The sequence below is a fragment of the Malania oleifera genome, chromosome 2 (assembly GCF_029873635.1).
Source record: "Malania oleifera isolate guangnan ecotype guangnan chromosome 2, ASM2987363v1, whole genome shotgun sequence".
NCBI classification, from domain to species: domain Eukaryota; kingdom Viridiplantae; phylum Streptophyta; class Magnoliopsida; order Santalales; family Ximeniaceae; genus Malania; species Malania oleifera.
This window is the reverse complement of record NC_080418.1, coordinates 10914669-10924201: the sequence shown is the minus strand read 5'-3', so window position 1 is coordinate 10924201 and position 9533 is coordinate 10914669. Positions and strand designations below refer to the sequence as shown.

The following is a 9533-nucleotide window of genomic DNA, read 5'->3' as shown; positions in this document are numbered from 1 at the left end:
GGATTGGTCGACCATATATATGTGTTAAGGGCAGTTTTTCTAGGTTCGGTCGACCAGGGGAAAAATGAACTAAATGGTCGGTCGACCGGGATAGATGATTTTTCCAAACTCCGAGGTTCGGTCGACCAGGCCGTTTTGAACTGGCTGGTTCGGTCGACCAGACCGCAGGGAATTCTCCCGAGGACCCTCCGGTCGACGAGGTAGTTAGAGTACAAAAGTAGTCGGTCAACCGGGAGGTCAAAATATTGACTCTCAGGTGGTTCGGTCTACCGGCGTCAAATGAACTGTAAGGGCTCGGTCGACCAGGCCAAAATGAACTGGCTTGGCTAGTCGACCGAAAGTGTATCATGTGTGCATTTCGGTCCCATTTTGAAACTAACAAGCCCTATTCAAGTGTCTAACAATCATATGTGTACATGTGTGTATCCTAGGGTCACTTGAGTCCAATTTTGAATACACCGAAAAAGTCCGGTGTTGATCGACCGAAGGGTACACCCTAAGGTCATTCTAAGGTCATTTCTTATTTACGGTTTGTTTGAGCTTACGTATTATCAAGCAGGTGATGTGTGTGTGAGCTTATTACAAACCAGACCCCTAATTACTATTACAGACCCTTTACATCAAAGAAATACAACAATTAAATTATAACTAGGGTCTTCAAGGTCTTCATTTTCCTCCAAGGGTCTCCGAGTGCCATCATATGATACTGCCAAGATAAACCTGCACATCAACTCAGCAGACATTAAATACATGAGTATTTGTCATAATCAAAACAAGGATATGACCTATAAGGTCAATAATTTCCATATTGTACATGTTATCATTAATTATGTGTTAATATTAAGGTAGGTTTGGTATTATTAAAATATGCTTATTGTCATTATTAGTATTAGTATTGCTGTAATTATTATCTTTATTATTATATACATACACACATGTATGTTTTTAGATGTGTAGTATTATTTTATATTATTGTTATTTTTATGCAGGTATATATATATATATATATATATATATATATATGTGTGTGTGTGTGTGTGTGTGTGTGTGTGTGTGTGTTAAAATAGATGTTATTATTACTATTAGTGTACGTATATATATTTGATTTACGTATTATTATTACAATATATAAGAGTACAGGTCATTTATTATTATCATACATACATATTCATATGCTAAGGTAGCGTTATTATCATGTGATATTATTATTAGTATATAATTATTAGTCTTTAATTATTTATGTAGTGTCATTGTGGCATCATTGTATGTTATTATTACAGTATAGCTTGCAATATTAATATGGTATTATTAGTATATGAATATTATTATAGTATTATGTTTTCATTATTGTTACTATTGTTATTACTTTTTATTATTATTATTAATATCAAATATTCTTTGTATTTTTGTTTCTCAGGTATATTCAAATTTTGTATTATGTATTATGATATTTACTCTTATTATTTTATTTTACTATTTATTTTCGTGTACGTAAATCCCTATGATTTTATTGCGGGGGTATGAGCTTTCGGGCATCATGTACCTTAAGCTTTGAGGGAATATATATGTATATATTATATTTATTTATTTATTTATTTATTTTTCATGTGTATTTATAAATTCATAAAAATGAGTAATTTAAAGACTTATTAGATTAACTTAGGGATAATTTCAAATTAATTAGGTACCGTTCGTAAGAACGGGCGCGTAGGGGGTGCTTGTACCTTCCCCTCGCGTAACCGAACTCCCGAGCCTAATTCTGATAACATAGACTCCTTCTACCCCTAACAGGGTAGTAATCATGTGTTCTAACCACACTAAAAGGTTAGTGGCGACTCCGACATTCCCTATTTTTCCTTGAAAATTAAATTTTTATTTTTATTTCGCCTCCCGGGGCACACGCGCTCCCGGGACGTCGCGATAAGGTGTATGACTTGTCCAGCAATTAAGTGCCAATTGGTTCTTTCACAAAGAAATCAAGTTATATGCTGAAAAGTTGTTATTTCAAAGATTCAAGAATAAAAGTTCTATGCTAGCAAACTAATATTCACACAATTGATTTTAACTAGCAAGTACCAATATTGCAATCTATGGATCAAATGGGCTATTCAAAGATGTGATTTTAATCTACTAGCAAGGGTTCACAAAATATAGCAAAGGATTCAAACACAAGTCCTGAAGTTACCAAAAGATTGGTTTAGATGACTTGATGTTGTTCCACATGTAGTTAGATCACATCCTAGGTCCTTCGTACAAGATTTGAATCACAAGATGAACGCGGCAATGAAGTGTAGATGATGATCGTCGTGTGGGTGTATAAAGATGCTGGCTATAGGGTGTTGATGGGGGGGCGTGAGAGTATTAGATGGAGGAGGGGTTGATGGAGTTGTTGGATAGTTTAGTGGTCTCTCACCACTTGATCTCCGGAGAGAATGTCGTAGCCTCACACTACTCACTTACAAGGAGAGGAACAAACTTTACAAGCTTAAGCAAAGAAATGCTTCTTCAATATTCAACTTCAACTTCAGGTATCTTGTTCTTACAATAAGAAGGCTATTTATATGCATAACATGGGAGACAAAATGCTAAACACTCAACAACTATTAACCTAACAAAATTAATACTTACTAAAAAACAAAAAACTCCAACTTATAAGCACACAAGTCAAGCTTAGTTGTCTTGCATTATTACAATTCAAATTTAAAATTTAAACATATTCCAAAAGGAAGGCCAAAACCGTGTGGGACCCATTGGAGCCATGTGGGGGCCACATGGGTTTTGTGTTGGATTTTACTTCAATACTTCACTTGGGTCTTCAAGCATGGTCTTCAAGCACCTAATAATCTTAAAATAACATATCCACGAAAAATATAAATTAACACAATAGCAAAGTCTTCACGTAAAAAAAATCTTCCATCAAAGAAGTAGAAGATCTTCAATTAAACCCATGTGTTCCTCCAAAACATAGACAATAGTGGACATCTGGAGGTCATCCACGTGTCACCATGTCAGCAAAGGAGTGGACATCAGGAGGTCGTCCATGTGTCATCATATCAGTAAAGGGATACATAAGGAATGTTGATCCCCATCAGAAATGAAATCAGATCCTTACCTCGATTTTAGGGACAATCTTGAAAACCTTCAAAACGATGATATGATCCGCTATAATTGTAGAGTTTCCTCTCCTGATCTACGCAGAAACTTCCGATTGTAGAAACAGATGACAAACGACGAAGGATCGTAGAGAGAGAGAGAGAGAGAGAGAGGGCTTTTGGGTTTTCTTAACCCTTAAGCAACCAAAAATAATATTTATAAAGCCTTTGACCGAGTCAAATTCGTCGACGAACCAGCCACTCAATTCGTGGATGAAACTCTACCTTCGTCGACAAATCCCATCCGGATATTTCCTTTAGCTCGTTTGGTATTTCTTCATCGACGACGCTCTGAATTTCAGCGGCGAAGAACTGAAGGGACTTCGTTGACGAACATACTGCCTTCATCAACGAAGCCTACTATAATTCCCTTTTTACCATTTTCTTATTTATTTTCCTTATTTACGGGTTCAGGTCTCTACAATCAGGGTTGCGCATTCGGAATGCAACATGGTGCAATCTTGGTTGTTCAATGTATGTTTTCTTCGGACAGTTGGATTGTTGTCATCTCAACGATTTTTGACAAATTCCTAGAACTAACCAGGTTACGCCATTTGGCAAGTGACGTCATGATGACGTAACCTTGCTACAATTTTTTAAAAAAATAAATAAATAAATAATAACAATAGTAATAAATCAATGCCGCGTGTCGCCACCGCTGGCTGACATATGGCCACTCTTCCAAACCAGTTCTAACTAGTTATATCGGTCTGACTTTTTTTAATCGGTGGTTCATTTATTTAATTTTAAAATTTTAAAAATTGAAAAAAAAAATAGTAAACAATTAGAAAAAAAAATCAGAAAAAAATATTTTTAAAAAATCAAGGAAAGATAAAAATTATTTGAGTTATTTTGACTCGCAAAATAAAAGTACCAAAAATAATGGAAGAAGTCTTTGAAAATCCCAAAAAATATTAGAAAAATGTTGGAAAATTTTCTAGAAAATCCTAAAAAGTTTTGAAAAATTTTGAAAATTTTTTAAAGACTCTTTTTTATCAAATTTAATGAATTTGTTTATTATATTTTTGTTTGTGCATCCAATGATTAAACAAATGGTAAATAGGTATTTCAGACTTCACCTATGTTAGTTCTAAGGGGAGTTTATCTAATAAGATCCTCTCATTTGGAGGTCTTATTATACATTCCTAAATCACACCATATTTTATATTTTATTTTAAATTTTTTAGATTTATTTATTTTTTAAAGGAGTTAATTAAATACGATTAGATTCAATTTAGGGATAATTCATGGTTAATTAGGTATCGTACGTAGATTGGATGTGTAGAGAGTGCTAGTACATTTCGCTCACATAACTGAACTTTCAATTCCCACTCTAGTAAATACAAGAAAAAAAAAATGGTTCTTTGATCTTAGGATTAGTTTAAAAACCAATCAACGAGTAGAAATTAGGTGAACTAATTGCACTTAGGAAAATAATATGTTAGTTATGACTTCATCGAACCTTTTCTTGTTATTATTTCTCGCCATTTCAAACCTTTTTCCAGGACGTTGTGACATTTAGTTTTACTTTATTCATAAAAATAATTATAATAATTTAAAAAAAATATTATGAAACTCTACTATTTTCAAAAGTCATATGTTAAGATTTGTTTTAACTATATAATCCTATAAATGGAGTAGGAATTTAAACCAAATATATTCAATTTTAATTTATTAGCTTATACACCTAGTTGTGTGTCTTACATGCCATAAGATTCTATCTAAAACCTAAAAGTAAAATGCATATACAACAAGACACTGAAAGTATCTTTATATATATATATATATATATATATATATATGGAAGTTACTCTGACTATGTTGTAGTGTCTACATTTTATTTTTAGGTTTTAGGTATAAACTTATAATATATGGAATCTTGTTTTAATATGTAGGAGTGTCGGATGTGCTTGTAAGGTGAGAGATTGTGAAAGAATATATTTTATAGCCTACTCAAAAAGAGTGCAATATGTTTCTTGTTTGGATGTGAGAGTCTAAGAGAAACAACTTTACTTGAAAAAATGTATTTTTTGGTTTACTTTAACTCAATAAAAGGATGTGCATCACCAACATCAAAGTTTCATGATAATAAATTTAATTTTATTCATCATAGAAGTAATCAAATCGCTCATAGACTAGTTGGGCTAGCTCCATCAAATTTAAAGTCTTTGTTGACTTAGATTGAGAAATTTCTAAGTTATGCCTTGGATTATATTTGTTTAAATAATTGGATGATTCCACACACACACACACACACACACACATATATATATATAGAAGCGGAGAAATGAGCTATTTTATCATGCTTATGTTTATCTTGACAAATGCTCATGGTTCGAATACTCGTACAAAAATTCTAAAAAATTTTGTTCAACATTTTTTAAAATTAAAGTCAATCCAAACTCATTAATTAACTAACTAATGATTTGTTCGTCTAGCCATTCCCTTTAAGTGTTTGCTTTGAACTAATATTTATAGTATTATATATTTTTAAAAATGGTTAATTAAATTATGATTTAAAATATGTTTAATTCAGAAAATCTTAAATTAAAATGGGATTAAAAATAAAAAGTTCTAAAAACAAAATCAAAATCAAACTGAACAAGGTTTGAGCCACATTTCCATTTTAAAAATATTTTTGAACAGCCCTCTGTCAAGTCTCAAGCGGGCTTTCAATTGAACAACAAATTAAATAAAACAATCATGCTAAACTGCCGGCTTCCCATGTTATATATACGTCATGTTTTGCCTCAAGAAATAATAAAGAAAGTAGACTCGGGGGACAAGAAAAATCTTTGATCCTGCTTACCATGTTATACGTCATGTTATGCCCCTCCAAGAAATAATAAAGAAAGGAGAGTCCGGGGAGGAAAAATCTTTGATTTGAAATTCCCTCGTTCCCCTCGCCGGCAACCCCAGGTATACTCCCCTCCGCCCTACGATTTCTGAGTCTTTTCTTAGGATTTCTACTGCTGCTTCTCTTCTTCTTCTTCTTCTTCGTCTTCTCTCACTCCACCTTCATTCTTCCTTCATTTGTTGTACTTCTATGCTTCGATTATCGTTTGCAATCAAATTCTGGGAAATGCTTCAACTGGGTGTTGCGGTATGGATGTTTAAGGATTCGCTAATATATATTTCTTGCAATTGCATAAAAGGGTTCGAAATGAATAATGACGTCATCTACCCCAGTTGATCGTTACCCCTGGTTTTTTCACAATCTGATTCAGTTTCAAAAGCTACTCGTTGGTATTAGCTTCATGGGTATTCCTTCCCATCAACCAGAGCCAAACCCAGGCCACTTGGCTCACCCTCCAGTTGTGTATCCGGATTCTGCCCATGGCAGTGGCTGTTCTGATACTATTTTCCAATACATTGGGCAAATACTTATGGAAGAGGACATGGAGCAGCAACCGTGCTTGTTCCTTGACCCTTTGGCCCTCAGAGCAACAGAGAAATCATTCTATGAAGTTCTGCGTGAGAAGCATCCTCCCTCACCCAACCAATTCTAGCGACTCGGTTTCTCAGTCCATATTACAAATGCCCATCAACTCTCCAAACAGCTTCTGTGAGAGTTCTGATAGGTTAATGGACCCTTCTGCAACTACCCTTTCTTTTTCAAATTCTTTTACCGGGAGCGATTCCATTTTCCAGTTTGGAAGAGGGTTAGATGAACATCATCCAGTTACTGATTTGGAGAACTCCTACTCTTACGAAAATTTGCTTCCGAATTCGAAATAAAACAATTCAGATGCAGGGAAGGATGATGGGACAGTATTTGCCTCATGGTGCAAGGGGGAAGAAGAGTCGTGACAGAGAGGATACAGATATAGAAGGGAGGAGCAGAAAGCAATTGGCTATGTTTGCAGAAGATGACGAGTTATCAGAGATGCTCGATAATGTTTTTCTCTTGCATGATGGAAATAAGAAGCCTGTCGATTTCACTGATCAAGAAGTTTCATGTGACAGTGCAGGCAAGTTATTGCAGCAGAATGGGCAACCACGCGGATCTAAAGCTGGGAAGGGTCATCCAAATAGAAAAGGACATAAACAAGTAGTGGATTTGAGGAGCCTTTCTTTGTGCACAGGACATCGCTGCTAGTGGTTGGAGGGCTGCAGAAGAACGAGTAAAGCAGATTAGGCAGCACTCTTCTCCTCTTGGAGATGGGCTTCAGAGGACTGCTCATTATTTCGCCGATGGCCTTGAGGCACGCATGTCTGGAACTGGAGCTCAAATTTATTCTATCTCCTGTTCCAAGGGACCATCAGCTGCCGATATGCTGAAAGCTTACCAGTCTTTTGTTTCAGCTTGCCCGTTTAGAAGCATTAGTTTTTATTTCGCAAACCATCACGTCCTGAAATTAGCTGAGAAAGCCACGGTGCTTCACATTATAGATTTTGGTATCCTATATGGTTTCAATGGCCCATGGTTATCCAACATCTCTCAGCCCGGGTTGGTGGGCCTCCCAAGCTTCGCATCACAGGCATAGAATTTCCCCAACCTGGTTTTCGGCCGACACAAAGGGTTGAGGAGACAGGACGACGTCTGATAAACTATTGCTGGCGCTTTAATGTTTCATTTGAGTATAATGCCATAGCAAAGACATGGCAAACTATCCAAACTAATGACCTCAAGATTGACAAAAATGAATTCATTGCTATAAATTGCCTGTTTCGACTTGAGACTCTACTTGATGAGACAGTTGCTTTGGACAGTTCAAGAAATGTTGTTCTAGACTTAATTTGGAAGATAAATCCCAATATATTCATCCATGGTGTTCTTAACGGATTATACAATGCCCCTTTCTTCGTCACACGATTTAGGGAGGCACTGTTCCACTACTCAACGTTGTTTGATATGATGGATGCTAACTTTTCCCGTAAAAGTGAAGATAGGTTCCTGTTTGAGAAAGAATTTTTTGGGCGGGAGACCTTGAACATCGTAGCATGAGAGGGCTCAAAAAGAATTTTGAGGCCTGAGACGTACAAACAGTGGCAGGTCCGAAATATGAGGGCTGGGTTCAAGCTGCTCCCATTAAGTAAGGAACTCATGATGACATTGAGAGCTAAGGTGAAATCTGGCTACAACAAAAATTTTGTGATTGATCAAGATAGCCATTGGATCCTGCAAGGATGGAAAGGCTGAATTGTGATGGCCCTCTCCTGTTGGGTTCCGCAGGAATCCTGAGAACGCTTTTCTTAATTCAGAACAGGTAAGCTATGAAATTCTTCCGAATTGGTCGCCTGCCTTATATGTCGTTGTATGAAAACAAAGATGAAAAAGCAAGCAAAGGTAGTGCTATTTGTCAATTTCAACTCATTTCCCTCCACCCCTCTCAGACAAAGCAAAAGCAGATGTATTTGTTGTTTGTCTTTTTAGTTCCTACGGTATTATAAGTAGATCCAAGATATATTTCCTTTGACAAAGCATGAGACTAGCGGAGGTATGTAGACATTTGACCCCCAAGAAGTAGTGTAAGGATCCCCGATCCTTGATAGGAAAATCAAAAGTCAGAGCAGAGATGAAGTGAAATATAGCTTTCAAACTGGAGCCTGTAATCACAATGTCATCGACATAGACAAGAAAATAAACTGTAACTGATTGTTGCTGATAAATAAATAGAGAGGTATCTGACTTTGAAATAGTAAATCCAAGTTCCAGCAGTTGAGAGCTGAGCCTAGCATACCAGGCTCGAGGAGCCTTTTTAAGACCATCGATCGCACAGTTGAGTTTGTAGACATAATGAGGAAATTGTGGATGAATGAATCCAGGTGGTTGAATCATGAACACTTGCTCATCTAAGTTGCCATGTAGAAAGGCATTCTGAACATTTAATTGATGAATCGGCTAGCCAGATGAGACTGCAATGGCGAGAACTAACCGAATTGTAGTAAGTTTGATCACAGGGCTAAACGTTTTAGTGTAGTCCAAACCTTCGAGTTGATTGAAACCTTTGGCTACCAGGCGGGCCTTTCGTCTCTCAATGGAGCCATTTGAAAAATGCTTAGTCTTAAAAATCCAGCGACAACCAACAACATGTTGATTGGGGGTAGGAGGAACAAGGGACCAAGTGTTTTTGGACATCAGGGCATCAAACTCAATCTGCATCTCTTGTCGCCATTCAGGAAATTTAGAAGCTTGAGTAACAGAGGTGGGTTCCTCTGGGATAGCAACAGTAGTGGCATGGGCATGAGGCGGGGGCCAGGGAATGGTGCCATCAATTCGAATTTTAGGGCAAGCTTAGTTTGCTCGGGCTCTTATGTGCATGGGATGAAGGGACGTGGTAGGAATCGGGGAGGGAGAAGAAGAAGAGGGCGAACGAGACTGTGGTGATGGTGAGGAGTCGAGGGAAGCCCTAGGTAAATGTTGAGATGAAGACGCGG

At 36.6% G+C, this 9533-nt stretch overlaps 1 pseudogene; it reads left to right on the top strand.

The window, feature by feature from the left end:
* The first annotated feature begins 6819 nt into the window (after window positions 1–6819).
* LOC131148041 (scarecrow-like protein 14) lies at window positions 6820–8337 on the top strand (annotated as a pseudogene).
* The last annotated feature ends 1196 nt before the right edge of the window (window positions 8338–9533 follow it).